Source organism: Falco rusticolus, chromosome 11 (assembly GCF_015220075.1).
Source record: "Falco rusticolus isolate bFalRus1 chromosome 11, bFalRus1.pri, whole genome shotgun sequence".
In the NCBI taxonomy this organism is placed as follows: Eukaryota; Metazoa; Chordata; class Aves; order Falconiformes; family Falconidae; genus Falco; species Falco rusticolus.
Genome location: NC_051197.1, coordinates 10,745,793 through 10,769,970, shown reverse-complemented (window position 1 = coordinate 10,769,970; position 24,178 = coordinate 10,745,793). Strand labels below are relative to the sequence as shown.

The following is a 24,178-nucleotide window of genomic DNA, read 5'->3' as shown; positions in this document are numbered from 1 at the left end:
CCAACAGCCAGTACTTCCACCCTACATCCAATGCCCCCAGAAGACTGATAGTAACCAATTGAGCTTCAAATAAAAAAAAAATAATACCCGTGGTGTAAAAGCAGAAGATAAAGCCAGTTTGCAGCTGCTGAAAGGTTTGCGACTTGGCCTTGGGAGGATGCTTAGGTGCTCTCCCCACCCCAATCCCAGCCTGCAGCTAGCTGTGCACAGCTCTTCACTATGTCAGTAACAGAGCCACAGGGCGGTTTTTCAGGTCTTCCTATCCCTAGGAAGGGCAGGGGGTTGCAAGCTCCCCTCCTCCTCCTCCTCCTCCTCCTCCTCCTCCTCCAAAGAAGTGGCAGAGCAGCCGGTGAGCCAGGCTCCGGCACTGTGGCACCCCAGGGTCTGCAGGACTGTGGAACCGGGCTGGGGAGCTGCCAGTTACCTTATATTTTCCAGTACACTAATTTCTCTTGTCATCTTGCCAGTGACAGAGAGAGTTAAACAGAGCAATCCATTAAAGAAGCAGCCTGACAGACCAATTGTAAGGGTTTCAGCAATCCCCATTTACACTGGCTTGAAAAAAATTTCGCCTCGAGCAGCTCCAATTACAGAATTATCGGACCACACTCCAGTCCCTTTGTGCACTTCGCATCTCTGTCATCGTTCCAGGCCTCTCTCTATTTAGTTGCTTGGAAATAGTGAGCAAAATGGAAGGAGACTTGTAACAAGTTCAGAGAAATTAGAGGGGGGAAAAGAGAGAGAAAAAAGCCACACACCCCCCAGCTCTAATGTCCTAAACCAGGACATTTTTGAAATGTAACACTGTATAGGCACTTAAAATATTTTTCACTTCCTCTATTCATTGCTTTAATGCACTGGAACTACTTGCTCGGATTTCATTTTTTTTTTCTCCCAAGGAATGTATAAATACCACTCTGTAAATTCCTCAGGTCTGATTTTAAGAGGAACTGTAGAACTTTATTCATGGAGGAAAGAAATAATCCCAGTACCTTCCTGCAATAACTTTTCTTTTTAATAAACATGGCAGTGTATGTTTTGATCACAGCCGGTGATGCGAGTGGCAGGAAGAGGAAATCAGCGGCATGTCTAGGAAAAGCGAGGTCTCATCTCTGCTCTGCTGCCATCCCACTTGGTGACCTTCAAGCTGAATTGCCAGCACTGGTTTGAAGGCGGCACCTTTCCCAGTAGGAGGAATTCTGGCAAAGCCTAGATGAGCAATCACTTCTGCAAATGCACAGCTTGAACTCTGTATACTTGTTATTATTACGAAAAAACCCCCAACCCAAAACTAACCCCAACACAATAGTTGTCCTGCCCTAGGGTGCAAAGCTGAAGGGTTCCCTAACCCTTCACCCATGGCCAAGCCAGGCACTGTCACCCATGACGCAACAGCTATGTGACATGGATGTTATGCTCCCAACCAAACATGACATCACCTAATTATCTTCCAGCAAACTCTCCTGGCTTCCCAAACAATGTAATGATCCCATAGCTAGTGTTATCTAGAACTGGTAGCCTTGTATATCCATAACATGTTACCTCACGTTAAGAAAACACCCCCCTTTTCTTGCAGTGGAGATTATCTAGTTTCACAGGGAGGATAAGTGAGCAAAGCCATCCCTACGTACTGCTGGGGGGAGGCTGAGATCAAGCTTCCATGCTAATGCACGGGTGAATGCTGGCTTCACTCTGGCCCTAAGCAGAAGGAAGTTTCTCATGGCTAAGTCCCCGGTCCTGCTGTGGGACTCCCTTGTCCCCATCCCTTTCCCTGGGATGCAGTGGAGCTGACCCACTGCTCTTTGGATCCAGGGAACCTCACTGCAACGCATCTGTACTCAGTCAGAGCTCTGCCCAGGCGCAGTAACAGAGACTCCCCTCCAAGGTTTTGGGTGGAGATTGAAAGTGGGAGAAAAAAAAACCCATAACAACCCAGGGAGCTCTCAGGGGTATTGAAAAGTCATCTCATTTCTTATTAATCGCTTAGGCCAAGAATTCAAACGTCGGCAGTGTGTTGGCTGGGGTCGCTTTCCTTGCAGTTATCCACATGCAGTTCATGCCTTGGAAAATGACCCATTTACCATCATGCATTGTTGCTTAGCTACACGCACTTTCCCTCTAAGTTTTCCCAAATGGAAACATGGCTCTGTTTGCTTTGGAGATCATTTTCCCTGGCTTTCTTTGCTTTACAGTAAATAAGTGCAAGAAGAACAGCCTCTGAACACTAAGCGGGGAAATAAAACAAACAGTGCTGTGTAGGGCAATCACTGAAAAACCAGCACATGGATGCGATGCCTTCCTTGTCCAGCCAAAGTAATGGGTGGGAGGGAGGGCTTGAGCAAAGGCAACCTGCAAATCAGCTTCTTTAAGAGCTTTTTTTCTATGTCTTTTGCATTAAGGTTCTTTTCCTGCTGAAGATTTCCAAACTTGAAGGGGGAATTCGGTTGAATAGTGCTGGGTTCCCAAGAGAAGAATACGAATTCCCTAGAGGACAGGTGGGACTTTAGGCCATCAAGAACTCACTCCATGTCTCTGCTGCCACGCTTGCCTTGTGCAGTCCTAGGCATCCTCTAGGATGCAGGAAAACACCTCCCTCCTACCTGCAAACCACCACACCACTTTGCACCACCAGATAAGACTTTATCACCATCAAGCCCCAAAATTTCACAGATGTACTAGGTCCTGGCTGCAGTGGCATTGCTGTCAGTGGGCACGTGCCGGCAGATCAGCCACCACAGCATGAAGTTCAGCTTCCCAGCACACTGGGTAAATCCTTTGGCCATTTGCTGGAAGCCTGAGCCCGTCAGTGCTTACACTGCACAAATGTCCTTGAAACATGCAACAAATCCAGAGCATTTGGAAGGCACCAGCTTTACTGCCCATCCACGGAGGGGCTGTGCAGCTTGTGCGCAGCTGGCCCAGCCTCCCAGGAGGTCTTGCTAAGCCTGTGCTGTGAGCTCTGCCGGCACAGTGGTTGTGTCCAGGATTTCCAGATGTCCAGCAGTTCTTCTGTTCCTCAAGGATCAAACAAAACTTGCAACATCTTCAGATTTTACTGAGGACAAAGCATTTGAGTAAAAATGTGGCCAGGTCTCTCTCACAACACATAGGTTGGTAGAGACCAAAGTGAAAAATCTTTTGTTTCCTGGTGCCACAAACGCCTGCCGGACGAGAGCTCTTTGCAGAGGGTAGGCAAAGCCGGCTGCTGCCGGAGTGCCAGGTGCCTGCAGCTTCCAGAAAGAGCGGGATGCCCCGAAGGGTGAGCTCATGCCCTGCCTTTGGCTGACAAAGCATAAAATGTGTATTGTCTCCAAAAAGAAAAAAGGGAGAGACAAAGTAAATAGTGCGATACTGATTACCAGCCCAACATACTGGTCTAAGGTTTAATACAACAGATTCCAGACTAAGAACCTGCCAGAAAATGAAGAGGGGTATTGTACCTATGCAAATCCCAGCTGGTGGGTTAACACATCCCAAACACTGCGTGCTCTGTGAGAGCTGCCAGCACCTGAAGAAGCCACCTTTACTGCCCCGGCGCTTGGAAGCTCTTATCTTTCTTTGACCAAACCTAAACAATATAACTTTATTTTAGGTGATACCTCCCAGATGAACGGCCTTTTAAAAGTGCTTTGAGGAATTAAATGAGAGAAAACAGTAGGAGGGAGAGAGGCAGGGAGAGGAGGGAAAAGCTTGCTGCCAAACTACAGGAAGCAAAGTTGTTGGATGCTAAAACCACAAAATAAGGAGCTAGGAGCGATGTCAGACTAGAAGAAGCAAATGGGTGATCAGGCTCGCTGCCACCAGAGGTACCCCGAGACAGTGGCTCAGTCCCAAAGCGAGTATCCACTTCACCATCCTCTATGTTTCTGCAGCAAAGATGGGGATGCTGTTACCTGTGGATGCTGTCTGGGTCTGCAGCACTCCAGCTAACCCGCCCCCGCCGCCACAAACATAGAGCACAGGCACGTCATCCTCATAGCACAGCCCCATGGCCCCTACTCCTTGCAGTGGGCAGGTTCCAGCACAAGCATTTTGGGGAGCCCAGCAGGTGATGGGATCAGCCAGTGTGTCCTCTCCTTCCCTTTGCCGTTGCATTCCTGCAGCTGAGGCCAATTCCTGCTTTTTGCACTCCCCTCTGGTTTCTGTGGTTGATGGGGAGATGCCAGGTCTCCCTTGCCCTGGGCAAAGGGTGGAAACCTGCAATGTCTCCTAGCCAGAGCCATGGGCTTCTGCTACAAGCAGTGGCAGGGAGCAGGCCGGGGCTGGTGCAGAAGGCAACAGGAGGACCAGCACAGCCACACAGAGCTCAGTGCCACCATGCCATCGGAGGGAAGGCAGCACGGATGGCTGAGAGCTGCGTCCATCACTCTGGCTCACTACAGGCTGGGCATCTGCCTTAAGTCCTGGGGCTGAATCAGGCCAAGGGCAGTTTTCATGAATGGAAATCCCACTGGTTTTATTGTCTTTGAAAGGCTGGAAACACCTGCCTGTTGCTCAGAGAAACAGCAGGCAGGATGAAGGTCTGGCAGCATGTCCCCTTTTGCCCCACATCCTTCCTGGGCACCCTTTGGGGCCCAGCACTGGCACCCTGTGCCCCCCATTGCTGGTTCGGAGTTGGCCCTATGAAAACCCAACATCAAAAGGGCTTTTTTCAGCAAGGGTTATTTCCACATCAAATGCCTACCTCCAGTCCTGAGCCATCAGGGAGAGAGCTTTTCATAAAAGGAAAGGAAAGATTAATATTATTTTTCAAAAGTATAATGGGAGGTTTCCACTCCCTGAGCACTTCAGAGTTAGTTTTTACACAAAGCCAGAATAATTCCAACCCCAAAGGAGAGAGACAAAGAAAAACACATTAGAGGGGGTTACAAATGACTGAAAAAATGGTTGGTCTGAATAGAAATGTTCACGTCACCATCACTGTGAGGGCTAGAGGAGGCTGCTGCTGGGCAAGCCTGACTTTCCCATGGGGATGCATGTCCTCCGTCCTCACTCAGAGCAGCAGGGCTGTTCCAGCCTGCTCCAGCACAGGGAGCACAGAGAGGTGGGGAGAGCCAGAGATGGGCTTTCAGAGTCACAAACTGGTGGGAGGAGGAAGGAAAGGACAAGGGGTGGAGAAGATGCTGGGAGCACCCTCTGGGGCAAATGGAACAGAGGAAAGCCTGCTGCGAGGTACAACCCTCCTGCAGCTCCACAGAGAGAAAAGTGGCCTGAGTCTGGCCCAGCGACTGGCAAGCAGTGTTCCCGAACTGCAGCACAGCTCTGCCTTGGAAAGGCACCTGCAACCTCAACATCTTCCTCTGAAAAACATGCCATAGCATCACAGGGGAACCACATCCCAGCAGCCTTGACAACAAGTTTCTGCTCCATGAGCATGAGCCGTGGGGCCAGATGAGTGTATAAACAACTATTTGATCACTTCGACTACAGGAACCAACTTGAAAAATACCTCCGATTCACAAGCTTGCAGCCTGCTTCTGAAAAACCAGACTAGAAGTAAGCTCCCACCCTGGAAAATCCCTTGCCTGTGTCTGCTGTGCATCCTTTCCCATGCCGGGAAGGGTTGGGCCAAATGCAGAAGATGCCGTGGGGCTGGCAGAGCTGCTCTGGAGCAATGTCCTTGGGCTGCTGTGTCAGGGGTGGCAGGGCTCAGCATCTGGGAGGTGATACATCATCAGGCAACTTAGTGCGTTGCTTGCTTTCTGCTTCTTGGTCATTCAACAGATGGGGCTGAATCCCTCGCTGGTGTGTTGCTCACCTTCCTCTGGACTCGGGGTGCAAATGTGAAATGAGGTGTGGGACAGTCCTTGCAGCCCTAAGCCTCACAGTCACCAGTGACATGAGACCCTCAGTGGTTTTCACTTACAAGTGGGTAGGGAGAAAATCCTTGTGGGTAAGGGAGAGAAAAATGCAAAACATGATCCTGAGGGCTCAGAGAAACGCTTCTGGTTAAGCCAAATCTTGCCTTTTCCCAGTGCTTGGAATTGTCCATCCATGAAGAGGTCTGGAGCAGGCACCTTCACCACGTAAATCCCACTTAAACCCTTAAATAAATGCCTGAGTGGCACTTCAGGTTCATCAGCTGGCCAGCGCAGGGGCAAAGATTTCAAGTTCACCCAAGAAAGAAGAAAAATCCCCCAGTCCCACCGCCAGAGATTGCAGCTGATGGCTGGAGGGCAGCAATGGGGGAAAGGAGCAGTAAGAGGGTGGCCAGGCAGTGGTTTGTGGGACCCTGCTGGCAAGCACTGAGCGGCCCAGCATCCTTCCTCACTGGCTCTCCTCCACACCCAGAGCCAAAGCAGGGGGAGTGATGGCAGATGCAGCTCCTCTCCCCAAAACACTGTCTGCCTCTGGGAAGGTGGGGGAAGTCCTGGGAAAGCAGCTTCACATTGATGACGGTGGCTGACGTGCCGGGGGTCAGTGCTGGGAAAGCCAAGGGGTGCACTGGAAACGGGAGATGCCTGTGGCAGATGATTGTGCCAGTAGGACACGGCCGGTTTGCTGCCTGCGGGACTTCAAATGCTCTGCCCAAAACAACTTACTCAGATTTACTGTAAGCGGCAGCCAGGCCATCTATAGCTTGTGGTGAACATACCAGCCCTGCCTGCAGAAAGGGCTGCGGAAGCCAAGCTGGCCCCTTGCCCGGCAGGCTGGAGGAGGGGAGCGGGGGGGGGGCTCTGCAGCCCTGCTCGCCTGCCCCAGGCCTGCGGGAACAGTGTTTCCCAGAGGTTGCTGCTGTTTGTTTGGGCGAAGGTGTTGAAATTTGGTGGGGTGTTTGTTAGGGACGCAGCAGGCGAGGAATACAAGTGGTGAAACGGGGGTGGGCTCCTGGGTGTCACACACATACACACATGCACACACACACTGGACCCTGCTCGCCCACCACTGCACTGGCTAGAAACCCCCAGGTGGTGCCGAGTCTCACCGTTTCTGGGGTCCCTGTCTAACCCCAGAGCCCATGGAGCTGCACCCACAGGCAGCAGCCCTACCAGGGCTGGGTAGGGGAGCTGGGTGTGCATGGGGGGGATATACCCCCTCCTGCCTGCAAACCTGCTTCTCTCCATAGCCAGGTCCTGCTGTTCACAGCCTGATGGTGCAGAGCCACTTGCCACCTCACAGCCTGGAAACACAACTGCCTACAGTCGGAGCCCCCCATCTGTGTGCCAGACCCCTCTGGGCACAGTCACCTGGGGCTGGGTACACGGGAGGAGGAGCTGGAGGGGGGATGCTGCTGCAGGGACGGGATGCTGTGGCATGGCCACAGAGCTCATCATTAGGGATGGCAAATATTTTTGCTCACATCAGGGCTAGATCACTGTGAATTCTGGGGTGCCAGCGAGGAAGGAAACCTGGCTGGCTCTTCTGACCTGTGGTCCAGCACAGTCCCCTCTTCCCTTCCCACTCCCCAGCATGCAGCACTGTTGGCTTCCAAGGGGAAATTTGGGAGGTTTATTCCCTGGGAAAGGGGCTTCGGGGGAGCCAGATGTTAGCAGGGATGGCAGAGCACAGATAGAGTTTCTGATGTTCAGAGACTCTGCATGGGTTCAAAAAGGAGGGACCCACAGCTGCCCACTGGCATCACTGCTCAGCCTGTGCCTGGTGGCAGATAACGAAGTGTGGCAGAGGCAGGAGCCCTGCGCTTCGACTGGGAAGGCAACAGTCCCAAGAGGACATACCTTCATCACCTAAAATCGGTGGTGACCAAATCACACTATCTTGTTCTCCCACAACAACCCCCGTCTCACCATGGAGCTGGCTGCAGTGTCCTTGTATACCTGGTGGCATTTGTGGAGCTTACCCACCGCAGGGGGCAAACGTAGGAGGTGGGCTTGAAACCTGCCTAGACACCTTCAAGGTGCCAGGGGCACCTTTGACATAGGATTTCAGGTGATTTCTGGAATCTGGCATGCAGGCAGCTGGAGCATGCCACTGGAGGGGACCGCTGCCTGCCATCCCAGCCCTGTGCACACAGTCCACACCAGAACCCTGTGGCTGATTGCCCCAAGACACATCCCGAAGGGCAGCACAGCTCTCAGTGGGGCTGGGACCCACTGGGGGCTGATGTCCTTCCCTGCCGCAGCCAGGGCTGTGTCACTGGCCACCTTGCTGCTGCTGGCCACAGCCTGAGGCCCTCAGCAGGTCCCAGCGCCGCATTTGGAAACACATGAGGTGGATTTTCTCTTGCCAGGTGCTTTCTGCCACCCAGTGTAATGCTCGACGGTGATGCTGTGAACACGAACCCCAGGTGGAGCGGTTACAGCTGCTGCCATGCCCTGGTGAGCCCCCAGCCCCCCATACTGGTCCCACTGTGGCGGCACTGGGGCAGGTGGCTGTGCCAGCGGATGAAAGGCAGGGAAAGGCCCGATTGTGGCAGAAACCGCTTGAGCAGCTCAGCAAAGGCACGCAGGGGCCAGGCTGGGCGCCGCTGGCCGGCAGCCAGCTCAGCCCTGGGGCGCCCAGGGCCATGGCCAAGCCGGGAAAACCCCCGGCTGTGCCTGGGTTCCGGCCTTTGTGCGGGGCTGGGGCGGGGGTCCGACACCCAGCTGCACCCCCCCATGCCCCGGGAGGTGCTGCTGCATGGAGTGCGAGGTTTGGCAGAGGGGGCTCACCGTCCCCTGTGCCGGGAGGGAAATTTCCGATACCGCTGTGTTCCCAGAAGTCCAGGGAGGTTTCAGCCCTGGCTCTGCCGCCTGGGCTCACGCTTCCTTCCCGGCTCAGCTTGCGAACCTGGCACTGGGGGCCCACGCTGGCGCGCAGGGTGAGGCTGAGGGTGGGCAGCCCTTGGGGCTGGGCCCTGTGGAGCAGAGCCGGGCTCACGCCAGCGCTTGGCGGCCGCTCCAGCCCTTCTCCTGGCCCCTCTCCCAGCTGGCAGATGCACCGGTGGGCTGTAGGCTGCCACAGAGATGCTTGTACCAGCAGCGCTGCCAGAGCCGCGTGCTGCCCGACGCCAGCCAGCTCGGTGATGTCAGCCCGCGCCGCGTCCCTGTCCCCCTGCCCCAAGGCCTCCTGCTGAAGTCCCATAACGGGGCACCGCAGCTCCCGGCAGTGGCGCAGGGTCACTGTGCCATGGGGGGCCAAGGGCCGGGGTTTTTCTCTGTCCCCTGCCTGGTGTGGAGGCGAAGCATCCATTGAGGGGATGCTTAGAAAGGGACGGATACTGCCTGCGTGCACCACAGTGCTGGTGCTCGCCAGCGGGCATTGGTGCCCTGGCACTGAGGACCGATGGGCCTGATCCAGTGCAGGTGATAGGGGACATGGCTGCTCCGGGGTGGGGGAGTCAGGGGAGCCAGGGTGTCTACCCACGGGTGTCGGGAGCCTGGCCGTATCCTGCAGCAGCCTCCCCCTGCCTGCCCCAGCCACCCAGCGCTGGCTGCGGATGTTTTCTGTTCTTGCAAGAAATCCAGCTGAAAACAAGCAGGGCTGCGCCTGCCAGGTGGCTCCTTCAGAGCTCTTGCTTCTGCTCTGCGTTTAAGCAGCAGTGATTTTTGCTTGGAAACGTCCAGATTTTTGCTCTGCACAGGCTTTGATTTCGAAGCCACCAGCACAGAGCTCCCAGGGACTGAGGGACTCCAGGCTCCTGCCCTCTCCTGCCCATCTTGCCTGTGGGACTGGCTTGCCAGAAAAAAATTGAGTCTGGGTCTAAAATGTCCAGCCCAAATCTGATGTGCCTGGCGGGGGTGGTGGGAGCCCTGACCCTGGCCCCCACAGCCCTCCAGCACCAGCTCGGGCTTAACTCTCTCCTCCGCGGGAAGAGTTCAAACCTTCCAGTTAAATCCAGGAAGGAGTTAGCAAGTCTTTGTGGCAGGTGGATTAGAGGCAGAGGTAAATGCTCCTGCTCAGTGTAATCTGGCTGGTTAAAAGCTCAGCTCAGCCTCTATCCCAGCATTGTCCTTGCTTCTTATAAATATAGGAGACATTTCTGCAAACAGGGATTTTTCCTTTTGCCTATTTAGAAACCTAAGAGATTGGGGAGCGCCTGTTGCCCTCCTCCTTTCCCCAGGGTGTCATCAGGTTTTATTACCATCCTCCAGTGCTCTGTTCTCTCCGGGCTGGGTTTGGTGCTGGTGGCCTCTGATCCTGCAGGTGCAGCAGGAGAGGGATTACAGCTCACGGGGCTGCAGGTCAGGGCAGGTGAAGGCTGCAGAAGCTCCTGGTGTTGGGGAAATGGGGCTAGGAGCAGAGTCAGGGCCCTCTTTCATGCCACAAGCCAGGGGTTCCTCCACATCCATGAACTGGGGAGTACACCTGGATGTGATGGGGCAGGACGGGGGGGAAAGGGGACTGAGAGGCTGGGGGCTCTCCTCAGTGTGAAGCATATAGGAACCCCAAACAGAAATTAAAAAAAAAATCACAACTGTATAAAACTAGGCAACAGTTACGTGATTCTCTCTAAAAACCCGTATTCCAGAGCTGGTGGCACTAAGGGGGGCACAGGAGGGTGGCAGCTCCACCTGTGACCCTCCCTGCCCTGGCCATCCCACCCCATGGCAGGAACATTCCTGGGTGCCCTGTCCCCACTGTCCCTTGCAGATGAGAGCAGACGCACCGGGCAAGGCTAACCAGCACCTCCACACCAGCCCCAAGAGCTTGTGGGTGCCCTGGAGAGGGTCCCGTGTCCCCAGGGCTGGAGGATGCACACATGACCTCTCCCTGAGGATTATGGCCAGAGTGAGGGGCTTTCATGGGGAGCACATGGCAGGCACGGATCAGGGGTTTACCAGGGATTAAGGTATTTTCTATGCATTTAAACTAGCCATCACAAACCCAGAGCTATCTAGGAACAAGCGACCTGGAACACAGCACCCAGGGGGCAGGGGAGAAGTGAGGAGAGAAACTAATACCCACCCCAGTCCCCATCGCAGGGCTTGCAGGGAGCAGGGGGAAGATGCTCACAGAGGCTTGCAAGCCCCCAGAGCCCCAGGAATGGCCTGTGGGCCCCGACTCAGGGAAAGATAAACGTGCTGCACACCCCGGTGAGATGCATGGTGGAGGAGGAGAGGTTGGGGAGCTTGGGGGACACAGCAGCAGGTCCCAGGGGGACAGCAGGGCACCATGCCCGTGCCCTCTCTGAGGCCGGGACAGAGTGGTCCATCCCGGGAGGCATGAGGGCTGGGTGGCTGCAGGAGCTTGTTAACCTTAATCCTCCCTCGGATTAATGCTCAGGGGAGCTGAGAATCATGTTTAAACCTGCAGGAGTAACCCCTTGCATTGAGTGTGGCACTGCAGTGGGGTCGGGGAGGGACAGAGGGCACAGGTTAAGGGCAAGGAGAGGGGCAGGCAGTCCCATGGCCTAATCTGACATGCAACCTTGGATTTTGTGAGTGTGTTCCAAGGCCCTGCCCTCCCTGAGAGCACAGGGATGTGCAGCATGCTGGCCAGCTGCACACTGGGGTCATCTCCAGCAATGCTGCCCGGCTCCAGGAGGCTGCCACTGAGTTCTGCAGGGCTACTGTGGGCTGGACCCCTCAGGATTGGAGCAGTCTGAAAGTGCCAGACCAAGATGGAAACCATCTGCTCTTGGAAGGATGCTCTTTTGGGGGAATGCCTGCCTGGGATGAAGTCTCTGGGATGAAATCCCTCTCTTGGTCTGAGCTGGCTTCCCTGGGGCTGAGTTTTCAGCTTGGCTCAGAGGAGCAGTGCAAGGATGATCAGGGATGCTCAGATAGCACATGCGCCTACTCACACAGACCCTAGGCTGACTCCACAGACCCCAGCAGAGGACCCCTCAGCTCATGGCAGTAGGAGCCACCCTTCCCTGTAGCCGCTGGCCATGCTGTGGGCCTTGCAAGCCCATGCAGGGGGCAGAGCAGCCCAGCTGGCATCCCTGCAGATGGGGCCACCCACCCTCAGAGCAGCTCCAGCCCTAACTCTCGCCTCAAAGCAGGTACCAAGAGCCCCAAGAGCCCCCCTGTGACACCCTGTCGCAGCCTGCCAGGGACCCCATGCCAGGTCCCCAGCCTCAGCTGAGCTGCAAGTGCCACATAGACGCCCTTAGAGGAGGTTCCCATCCCTTGATAGCATGGATGCAGCTCCCTCCTGGGCATCCCTTGGTCCGAGCTGTTTGCCAGGCAGCTGGCTTCAGCACAAAGGTGCCAGAGTTACACCAACGTTCTCCGGAGCATGAACACCAGTTACACCCTCCTTCCCCCCTCTGCAGGCTTAGCCCCTCATGGGAATACCCTGCCCTGCATCTAATACAGCCCATAGCTCCATGCTCTGGGGCTGGCACCACCCAAACCTGCTGCCTGTCCCAGGGAGATGCCACAAGACCTTGTCACCCATCCTGTCGTGGCCAGGGTCACCTTGAGTGCCTCCCTGGTGGGGCAGGGGTGGCTTTGTAGGTGCTGTGTTTGCCATGTGCTTGTCCCCTGGGGCAGCGAGGCAGAATGGGATGTCCTGTTCTAAGTGGCATCTTAACTAGATCTGATCCAGCCTTGCAAAGCCACAGCGCCTTCAATTCCCTTAGCACTCCAAATCTGCTACTGTGCATCTAAGCGGATTATTTTAAATACCCCATGATGGACTGCTCCTTTGTAATATAATCCAGCCTCGTGTGTCCCATTCCCCTCCTATTTGCTGTGATTTAGCTGCAGCTGTGACAGCTAGAAACCTCCCCAGCTCCCCCTGCTCCCTAGGAAACGTCCCACGTACCAGACCCTTCCCCAGATCCTGCTCTGCCCTGTGTAGACAGATCTTGGGATGCTCCTTTCCCATGCACCCTTAGCATGCAGTCTTTCATGTCCTGGGATGAGCGGTGGCCGTGGGATGTGCTGACCCAGAGCTGCTTCATCTGCACCCAGAGCTGAGCCCCTGCATGGGCATTGCCCCCACCCACACCTCGAGGCCAGATCCTGCCTCTGCTGCTTTCACCCAAAGAAGGGCCATGCAGGAGCCCTTTTGGGTGGCTTTCACCAGTTTTCAGGCCTCTTCCTCAAGCTGACTGGCTCTGACACTTCAGCCCTACCATGAAGTCAGCCAAGCAAGAAGTCATCCTGCCTCCTGCTCCCACTGGAGACGGGGGTTTGGGGAGGGTGGGGGCCGGCATGGAGCCCACCCAGTCCTGCTCTTGGCAACGGCAAAGAAGCTGCTGCTTTTCCAAGTGCTTCCCTTTGGGGCTTGTCTGATTAATGAGGGCTTGTTATTTCCAAACTGTTTGAAATCGTGTTTATTTTATCTGCCGCCGGATTCCTCTGTCTCAGGGCTCATCGTTAACCGCCAAAGATGAGTGACAGATCCTGCTAATTACAGCTAATGATGGCCTTAAAGGATATCTGTGCACACATGTGTGTTTGTGTGCACACATGCCAAGGGCCATTTATAATTTAAAGTGGGGAGAGTCATTAGCATAAACCGTGCCCAGATTAATTGCAAAGAGCAGCCTCTCCGGGGAGGATGCTCACCAAGAGGTTATGGTTTCAAGTCCTGGATGCTGAGGACAGTACAGGCTGCCCAGGCAGAGGCAGCGCGGTCCCGAGCTGGGTGTCAGCCTCGGAGACACCAAATCAAAGCTACCACATAGGAAATGTTTGGCATGCAGCCACCGAGCAGCTGGTAGGGACCAGGGGAACCTGGCATGTGGCACAACCACGACCAGCTCAGAGCCATGCAGGGCCATGGGAGCTGACATCCCCTGGCAGATCTCTGCAGGGTGTTTTCCAGCTGGGAGGAGTGTCATGACCCAGTTCTACCCCAGCTTCTGTGGGTACAGGCAGTGGGAGCACTGGGAGATGATTTTTATGGCCTCTCTGAGGACAAAGTAGCTGCAGGAGCACAACCCCTCACTAGACACCAGAGATCTCACCTGGGCGGCTGGGGTTAGCAGTGCCACCACCTTGCTGAGAATGTTCCACCTTTAGACCCTGGGTGATCCAGTCCTGCTGCTGACTTCTTTGCTTTTACTTATCCCCAGGAGGGAAAGAAGGAAGATGGAGAAGATGAGGCCTTCCCCACCCCTGGGCTGGAGGACACGGCGTGGGAAGCAGCGGCTGCAGGAGCTCATGGCCACCAGCTCAGCAAGGGGATGGGCAGGTGGCAGCTCAAGCAGAGCAGGCACGTCCGACGGAAGGGCTGACCAGGGGACTTCCACAACTGGCACAGTGGGGTTTGTTCTCTAAACTGGCTCTCCAAACTTGCCAGGGCTGACTTTCCCTCACCCCTGCAAAGAGGGAGCACAGAGACAGTGTCCCCCGGCTCCATCTTCTCACTCTCCCCTCCTCAGGGGTCCAAGTGATGCCCTCACCCCTCTCCCAGTCCTGCTGATGTAAGCCATGGAAGAGACATCCACAAAGAAACCAAAAGCTGTTCCAGATGGCAAAGGGCTCAGCAGAGCAGAACAACTACTCCCCAGCCTTTATCTTTCTGCAAACCAAATCCACCCTTCTTGGAAAAAAGTAATTCAAGCTCCTCAGTCTTCCTCAGAGCTGGCAAGTGGGAAGAGTGAAGCGCCGGCGCCGGCTCCCCGGGGAGGGTAAGCGCCACCCGGCAAAGTGCTTCTATATCCATCTCTGCCACGAGAAGGTCTAAATTGAAAGTGATGGCAACAGCAAGTGTTGGGATGCTGAAATGGACTCTGAAGCCAGAGCAAAAGGGATTTCAGGGGCTGGATGTGCTCGGCATGGGGGGAGGATGCCTGCCAGCGCAGGACACTGCAGTTCTAATCCCACTAAAAGCTGGGAGGAAATGACTTGGACAAGGGCTTTTGGCTTCCTTGCTGAAAAGTCCAGATTCAGGTCAAGCCTATGGCTCATGAATTTGTCTTGGATCTTTTGAATTGCTCTGGATCCCAAAACACTCAGGTTTCTCTTTCTGAAACACTCCAGATGTTTCAATTTAAGGCTTTTGCAGAAACAGCTGTCAGAGGCTGTGGAGCAGAGCTCCCCTCAGAAATGTGCAGCCACTCAACGGTAACAACTGCTCATGAAACAGCCCAGTGAGGCTGTTTGGGCAGGGCCAGCTTGGGCTGGTGCTTTTTGCATTACCAAAACCCTGTCACTGAGGCTTCCAGTCCTCCAGACCCTGTTCGTACAGGAGTCCTGGGTGCTCGTGCTGTCTTGACCTCACTGTTTCCTCTGGGGTGGCTTCCTTGCTGTCGTTCCCCACTGGCACCTTGCAAAACCTTCTCCAGGCCACCTTCCTCATGGCTTTAAATCCCAGTACAGCAGTGTTGGGAGGTGACAGCAGAGATGGTCTGGAGAAGCCATGGCTCTAGGAGTGGGAGGCACCAGCACTGGAGCAACATCAGCGGTGCTGGGCATCTGCTTCAGTGGGCTCACTGTGGACTGAGAGCTCTGGCAGCGTTGGTGACTTTGGGACCATCAGACTGGGCAGTCCATGCCTGTGGTACGCAGAACTGCACCATCCATGGAAAACGGGTGGCTTTGAGGCTCCAGGGTGACTTTGGGGTATGCAGAGCAAACAGTCTCTATCAAGACCAGGTGAGGTGTTTTTCCCTCTGTGCCACAGCCAGGGAGGGTCAGAGCCGTCTAAGATGTGGGGTGTGTGACAGGGCAGGCCACTTCGAGGTCCTGGGTCTGGGCACCATGCTGCAAGCTGCTTGCTCGGTGGCATGCTGAGCACTCCCCAAATAACTCCCGCAATTGCCATCACCCAGCGAAAGAGCCCGATTGCAAAGAAAACAGGAAAGCAGCTGAAAAAATAAAGGTGCTGCCATGGCACTGTGCACGCCAGGTCGGAAATTTGGGATGGTGCCAAAGTACAGCCCCGGATGCTCCTCCTGCTCCAGGGCATGAAGGGCCAGTGCAGGGTGGAGAAAATAGGGGTGCCAGAGGCCAGTGGGAGGGCACCCTGCCAACAGCACCAGGGACAGGCAGCCAGGACTCACGTGTCTTCTGGGCACTTGGAAAGAGCCAAGGATGCTCAGCAAGGATGCTGCAGCCACGTCTGTGTGGTGTGAGGTCGAATGGTCCCGCCCCAGCCCCATGTCTCCTGGGGGTGATGCAGTGCCAGGCTGATTGGTGAGATGCCAGCCTCTGTGAGTACCCCATCTCCTTGGCAACCTGCACCCCTCCCCAAATGCCAGAGGTATCCAAAAGATGGAGAAATCTGCTCGGCAACCCCAAAGCACAGCCACAAGCTCCAGAGACTTGATGTAGTCCCCAAGCCCTGGCCATGGGGCAGTAACTCTTTCAGCTGAAGGAAAGGATGAATGGAGATGAATTGGGCAGATGCAGCTTTGCTGGGACAACTTGAAGGTCACCAAGCCTTGAGGTCAGGCTAAGAGGCAATGCCAGTGCCTGCCTCCCAACCCTGTGCATACTACTGCCTGAGACTGAGAATGCCAAACTCATTGCCCCTCTGCTCTGGGGCGCTGGTTATCTCCAGCATCAGTTGGCCTGTGGGCAGAAGCAGGTGGCACAGCTCCAGCGCAGGCAGGGTGTGGGTGGAGGTGTGGGTGGAGGCAGCAGCCCCTGCCCTATCTGGCAGCCTCTGGGATTAGTTGTACGGCACTGGGAGCAGCTCTAGCAGTGGCTGGGTAGGAACAGATACACACAGATAAGGCAACCTGAACCCTGGGGACAGTGAGCCAGCTTCATTAATCTCTGTGAATCCAGGTGCTGACGAAGATGCTATTGTCCCCTTTCCCTCCCCAACAGCTCATGTGTGGCCGTCAGTTGTAGCTCACAGAAGGACAAAACCTGCCATGTGCATGGGTGGCATCACTCTGCCAGAGCTACTAAGTGGCTCCCATGTGCCCCTGGGGACACTGCTGGTACAGGGATGCGATCAGTGCAGGGACGCACACCTGCATGGGGACAGGGCTGGTACAGACATCCACAGCCAGTGTGAGGCCCCACAGCCAGTACAGAGAGCAAAGGAAGGTGCAGGGACGCAGACAGGATGGAGACCACCAGCAGCATGGGGACAGGCAGCCAGGGTGGGGACCGTGCCAGTCCAGGGGCACAACGCAAGGGATGGAGACCCAGGGACAGTGTGGGGACACGTAGCCAGGCATGGGGTCACATACAGGGGGACAGTGATGCTGCAGATGATGACCAGCAGTATTTCCCACCCCTCTGATGGCCTGGGCCTCATCTTCACATCCCTCCCTCCCCAGCCTCCAGCTCTCTGGCTGCGGTGAGCAAGAGGGTCTGGCACTGTGCGGGCACACTGAAGAGAGAAGCACCACCAGGTCCCTGCCTGCATCCCCATCACTGGCATGACATGGGCTGCTCGGGGACGGGTGCCGTGCAGCACTCCCCATCCCGTTAGCTCCGGCATGAAAGCACCCCCTGCAGCCGCCGCAGCCGGGCCTGGCCATGATCTCCACTTCCAGGTAAACAGATGAGGCAAGCGGCTCGCCTTCCCTCCCTGCCCGGCAGCCCCAGCCGCACAGACCCGCCATTCAGCCCCACCGCCCCGCACAAACCCCCAGTGTTCTGGAGAAAGCTTATGCTCCCCTGGGAGCATCGGGGGGGGACACACCGTGGCCGGGCGGTTGACACCCAGCCAGGCTGGAGCAGGGCCAGTGGGTGCAGAAAGAGCCACTGTGTTTTGGCTGGCTCCTGCCACACTGGGGTGGGGGCAGAAAGAGCTCCTTGTGCGTGTGGGACCCCAGGGATGTCACCACAGCTTGGCCACATCCAGGGTCCCACCAGGCTGTGGTGGTGGTCACTGGTGGGTCTGTGGGGTGGTGGTGGGGAGCTGGGGGTAGGAGCCTGAAGGGATGAGGGGGCTGGAATTGGCAAGCGGGGGAGCTCAGTGCATGCACCAGCATGCACCGTGCTGCTGCTGCCCTGCTGCCATCCAAAAAATTTGCAACCCCAGACTACAGGAGACAAAAGCAGTGAGAAGGGATTGACCAGGGACACATTAAAGTGGTGGCAGAGGTAGGAGCAGGAGGCAACTTTCCCTGGGCGTCACCCTGTGAGCATCCTCCCCAGCTGGTGGGAAGAGTGGGTGCACTCCCAGCGTGTTCGTCTCGAGCTCCTGCATGGCCTCTACCAGTGCAGACTGCAGGTCACCCACTGGAAGTGGGCCTGTGGCACTTCTCGACAGGACCGTCAGGCACTTGCAAAGATGAGAGGATGATGCCAGGTCTTGCCCCCCAGGGCTACTGTCCCCCTCCAGCCCCCTGACCCCCTCTCTCCCTAGGCTTTCCTTGGCCCTACCAAGGGGGTCTGTCCTATAGCATGGCCTGGGATGCTCTGGCCGCAGCAGGGCCCAGAGGGCTGCCCATCCCTCTGGGGAGCCTGGCACCGAGCTGAGCGCATCCCTGCCTCAGCCACAAGCATCCCTGTGGGGCCTGGCTGAAGGGGAGAGGGGAAAGCAGGAAGCAAAGCCACGATGCTCCAGCATCCCAGCTGCCTCCATCATCGATAAGTGGCCATCAGTGTCTTCACCGGGGACGATGTCCCCTCTTCCATGCCTGGTACCTTCCCCCCTTGCCACTCCCCTGAGAAGGTGGCTTTCTTTCCCGAAGAGCACAGAGAAAGCATTTTCCACCACGGCAGATGAAAATGGATTCGCAATCCAATTTTACCCTAGTACCACTTCAGTGATTTTGATGGAGCCACTCTAGATGGGTGCTGGTTTGAGCCAGAGGACAGCTGTTGCAGCTTCATAGACCAGGGGTTTCTTATCTGTGTCACCTTTGATTACTGTAATTGAAATCCTGCTCTGATCTGAGCCATGCCTGAACGTTTCTGCTGCCTGTGCGGCTCTCAGCTCGAACGGCAAAATGATGTTAATAGATTTTAAAGCCGGCAAGGCCGGTGAGAGCACTTCTGCCTGACCTCCCGCACAGCAGCCGACAGTCACTGCTTACCCCGGTTCCACGCTCAGCTGCTGGCACAGCCCTGCCATCCCCCCTGTGACTCATTTTCCCTTCTGGAAGCACAAATCCTGCCTTTCCCCAGAGCAGCCCATGTGTGCCTGCCAGGCAGCCTGCCTTCTCCCACCCCTTTGGAGAAAGACCAGGATGCTTTCAAGGAAGGCAGGGTCCAGGGGTGCCAGCGGGATCTCAGAGGGATCATCTGCCCTTTAGCCCTCCCGCTCCAGCATGAGATCCCCTGTGGACCGCACTGGCCTTTTCTGGCATCTCCTGACCAAAAGGGCAGCAAGGCAACATGCCGCTGCCTGTCTGCTGCCAGACAGGCTGCAGGGGACAGAAATGCCACCGCACAGGAGAGGATGCTCCTGGCTTTGGTGCCAAGCTGGAAAACTGGCTGTGGCTGGCAGTGTGACCGGTGCTTTGTCACCCTCCCCATCTTTTGTGAAGCCACTGGTGGTGTTTAGCCATAGTCACTGCAGCAGAAACAGTGACTGCAGCCCAGACAGCATCTGAGGGCAGGAGCCGAGAGGACATGTGTGCTGGCACGCACGCTCCTGCAGTTTGGCTCAGCGAGCAGTCGGCATGAGGAGCGAGCCAGTCCTGGTCGGACTGTGACAGAAAAGCTGGTGGCTCCATCTGGGATGGGAAGGGTTTGTTCAGCAAAACGGGTCTCCGGGAGCTGTCCTCAGGAGCAGGCAGGGGTGTCCCAGGTGCAAAGGCCCATCTAGCGAACCCTGCAAGCCACGAGGGCCAAAAACCCTGGCCATGCCGGACAATCCCTTGGACCCCCAGGTTTTCCAACCCAACAGCTTCCATGGCCATAGAGCTGGGAGCTGGCCAGCAGGAGCTGGCACCGTGGCCTGGGCTTGCACCGGTGAGGATCTGGCAGAGCCATCCCAACACTTCATATGGCGGCAGAAAGAGAAGGCGGCTGCCCCGATGGCAGGCCCCAGCACACACGGAGGCTCCCCCTGAGTCCCGGCTGGCCGAGCTGCCACGTTTCCTCTCCGGCAGTGAAACCCCTGGCGGGTCACGGGCCGGCGGCACACACAATGCTTGGGGTTATCCAGCCCCTTATCAGCTCCGGCCACGCGGTGCAGGGAGGAAAAGGGTTTCAATCCCAGCCTAGCCGCGTTTCCGTCGGGAGCCGTTCCCCCTGTCACGGGGGAGGGCTGGACCGTGCCACGTTTTGACACCAGGACTGATGGAGCAGGGCTGTGGCTGCCATAGGGAGAGAGTCCATGGGACTGTCACCCTGTATTACCCATGGCATTGCCAGCATCCCTCCTTGTGCCAGGGAAGCTGCCGGTCTCCAACAGTGCAGCTGCTCCTGCCCAGCTTTTCATGGTGGCACTGTGCCATGGGCCGGGCACGGCCACCTGCAGAGCTTGGGAATGGGAAGGGAACAGAGCTGGTGACCCTCAGGAAAGGGGCTGCCACTGGGGCATACAGCAGAGGTCTGAGCTGGCTGAAACGTGTCACTGCTCCCAACCTCAGGGAAGCATCTAGGAGCCCTGGCATGCCAGGAAAATGCCTGCTTGGAGCAGTAGAGGCAACCTGAGAAACCCCACTGGCAAAGGCCACCTCTGCCAGCCAGGAAGGGAAACTGAGGCACGAGGTGATGCCGAGGGAGGCCTCCCGCTCCCTTATGCCTAGGCTGCCGCGGGACATGCTTCCCAGGGCTGTCCCAGCCACTTAAAGCCGGCTGAAGGAAGGGTACTATGGCACAGGGTTGCTCCTAGTTCCTCAGCTCAAAATCAGAAGGTGAGGGTCCGCCCCGGCCCTGGCTCCCCCAGGCCCTCCCAGCAAGGAGCACAGGGCAGGCAGGGGAGCTGGCAGAGGCACCGGCAAAGGCTGGGCTTGCCATGATTCCCTCCTGCTCCATGATTAATTGAACATAGTCTAAAATTAGCTGTGGAGGCAGCACCCCTGGGGTCTCCCAGCAGCATCCCACTGCCCGCCAACTGCCTGCAAGTGGGTCAGGCAGCAGCTGCCTCCCAGCTGGGCACCCTGGGTGCTTGGGGGATCCTGTCCTCTGCTGCAAGCATCGCTCCCTGCTCTGCACCTCTCACCTCCCCACTGCTGCCCATCTCGGAGGCATTTCCCTCTCCAGATTCACCAGGCTGGGGTGGCATTATGGCCAGAGCAGCTGGGGAGGCACAAAGCCACCTTCTGGGATGGCAGGAATGTGGATCTCTGTCATGTTCCTTCTTGTGCCTTTGGGGATCTGTTATTTTTAGCTGCTCTCCCTATCTCACAGAGGCTCTGGCTCTATTTTTCTTCCCTGCCACCCTTTCCCTGGTGTTGTTTTCTCTGTATTATTTTCAGATGAGGGGAGGCAGAACCAGGCGTCTTGGCACAGGGGACCACTCAGCCATGACTTCCCCATGCTGCCCTCTACCCAGGGGTATTTGGTTGGGGTTTTTTCCTGGCTGTCTTTAACTCCCATCGGCAGTCCCAGGGGGATGACACACCAAGGGGTAAGGCAGACCAGAAGCACCCTGCAGCCAATGTGCCAGGCCAAGTGGTGGGATGCTTGCAGCTGCACAAGGATTCTCCCCTGCTGGCAGGGCAGTGCCTGGACGCAGCCCCCAGTATCCTGGGCAGGCAGGGGTCTGCATCCCCCAGGCTGGCCCCTCCTGGCAAGCTCTCTGCTCCCTCCTGACACCCTGCACATCCGAGTCTGCTATCTCCACGATGACACACTGACATCTAAGCTGGGGAAAGTGAGAGGATGGGCTTTTCCCTTGGATTCAGAAGGCAGCAAACAGGAAAACAATTAAAAAACTTCAAAGCCAGATACTTCTAATTTGGTTTAACGTGGCAGTCCTCCTTGGCAGCGATGCTGTCAGAGGTGCCTGCATGGGGCTCAGACTGGGAAGTGCCCAGTGTGTCACACCACGGGATGTCACCCACCACCAGTACCACCGCAGCCCTGTGGTCTCCATCCCTGCTGAGCACAGAGGTGTGGGGTGCCACGGTGCTGGACTCAGGGTTGGGCCTCTGGGGACAGACCCCTGCCAGGGACCGGATTTTGGAGCTGCTGGGAGAATGACTCCATGGGGAGGCCATGCCTCAGCTTCGCTGTGGCACAGGGCTGCCAGACCTGCTCATTGGGAGTATTTCCAAGGTGCTTCGGCTGCATGCTGGAGCCCAGTCCGCACCCACTGGCATTATCACTGCCCTTGGTACAGTGGGGCAGGCCTGGGGGTCCTGGGGAGGAGGGGATGCCTGCCTTAGCAGGGCCCAGCAAAACAGTGGCCTCTGTCCTGGGGTGGGGAGGGGACCCTGGCGCTGCTGGTCCTGTCCCCTCCAGCCACTGCTCTGAAGGAAGAAGGGGATGTGTCTCTTGTTTGATTCTCACTCTTTTCCCCAAAAGAAGCTCAAATCCTCTCATTTTCTCCAGAAACCTACACCACAGGACAGCAGTGCTCCTGCCCCCCATGCTCTGCTGCCTTTCCCTGTCTCCCACCCCTGCTTTTGGGGTTTGGGGTTTTTTTGGGTTTTTTTCTGTTGTGCTGGTGGGTTTTTTTCCAGAATTCTGTGCTGTATGGTGAGTAAAGGCATCCTGCTGTCTGAGGGCTAACGGCTTGCTAGAGAGATAATAAAGCAAAGGGGAGTAAATTAAAGTGGCTATAAATAGCACCAGGAGAGGAAAAGGAGATGAAGTCATCTTCCTTCAGCTGAGCTGGTATTTGCATCACTTCTTCCCTTTGCCTTCCCCTGCCCACTCATCCCACTTGGGAAATGGCTCCCCTGGTCTCTGGGGTCCTGCTGTGGGCTCTGTGTTCCCCCTGCATCCCCATGAGGCTGGGGAATGTCCCCATGCCCCTGGGCTGGGGGTGGCTGCCCAGTGCTGGGAGCTTGCTGCAGAGCACAGCAAGGTGGCCTCGATGCGGTCACTCAGCCCCAGGCTCTGTCTCAGCTTTGCACCAGACCTGGGTCATTGCCCCATGCAAACCAGTTCACGGCCCCATGCAAACCAGTGCCTCCAGCATGACCCTGATGCTGCATCCCACGGTCACCAGGAACGCCCATCAGGAGACTTCACAGATCCATCTAATTCCAATCCCCTTTGCAGCCCATCCATGGGCCACTGCAGAGACCCCCCAGGAACAGTGCCAGCGGGAAGGGATGCCACAACCTCAACAACAGCAGAACCACCCAAGGGAGCCCCTCCAGGAACCAGATTTTGTAATTTACAGTTTTATTCTTGAAGATTTTTCACATCTCAGCCTCCACCATCAGCCCCAGGACACATGGGAGAGGACAGACCCCAACCCCACAGGAGCCTCCCAGGGGCTAGCAACCAGCTTTGGACCTTACCCAAAACATGACCCTCACTGCCAAGGCAGCCACTGTCCCTGCAGCCCCCGAGCAGCCCCCAAAGCCCCCAGCTGTGCGCTTGCACGAGGTATATTTACGCCTGAGTCAGAATGAGGTCACACTGCGGTTTCCTCCGTGTCAGCTACTGACTCCTATTCCTGTGCTATGCACACACACCCGCCGTGTTATTGCAGGGTATTTATAGCTATTTTACATGTATAATTATAAAACCACAACTCCACACACGCACAAAAATAATCACGGTGCCAGGACACGGGGGAGTGGGGCCAGGGCAATGGGAGCGGGGCCGGGGCACGGGCCCATCGCTAATAATAATTCTTTGCACTTTATATATAGCCCCTTTCATCCGCAGCTCTCAAAAACACTTTGCAGGCTTTTAATTAAGCTTCCCAACATCCTAATGTGATGACAGCCAAGTAATGATATCCTTGCTTTTAGGTAAGAAGAGAGGGGAGGTGGCAGGACTTGTCTGAAGTCCCACAGCGAAGCAGCCGGTGGGGCAGCGAGCCCAGGCGCCCCGTGCTCTGCCCCACAGCTGTGGGGTGCCCATGTGGGGACATGCTTATAGGGGAGATTTTTAACCCAGAAAGGGGATGAGGACCCCAGGATCCTGCACAACCCCTCTGCTCAGTTTGGGTTGGGGGCACCTGGTGGCAGCACAGGGTCTGGGGACGGCAGCAGGGGCCCCAGGGAGCACTGGGCTGCAGCTACCCGACATCTCGATCAGCGGGTGGAAGAGACACATGGATCTCTGCAGACTTGTGGGCGAGAGCTCGGGGGAGAGCAATAAATAAGATGACAGGTCTGAAAGGGCTGATTTATGAGTAATATTAAGAGTCGTAATCCTGCCTGGCCCGGCCGCCCCCCCAGGGAGGCAGGGTGATGACAAGGACCCAGACACATCACAAAGAGACAGGATTCACTGGGACCAACGCTGACAGATCTCCAAGCAGGAGGGCTGGAAACAGTTGTCCCTCCTGGGGGTCTAGGCAGCTCAGTGCAGGGACACATAGGGATCTCGGTGGCTGCCTGGAGATGGGA

The 24,178-nt window shown here is 56.3% G+C and overlaps 1 protein-coding gene across 1 annotated transcript in view; it reads right to left on the bottom strand.

Moving 5' to 3' along the window:
* The window catches only part of LOC119155490 (phosphatidylinositol 3-kinase regulatory subunit gamma), an 82,126-nt gene that overhangs the window by 38,454 nt on the left and 19,494 nt on the right, over positions 1-24,178 (bottom strand). The window lies entirely within an intron of this gene.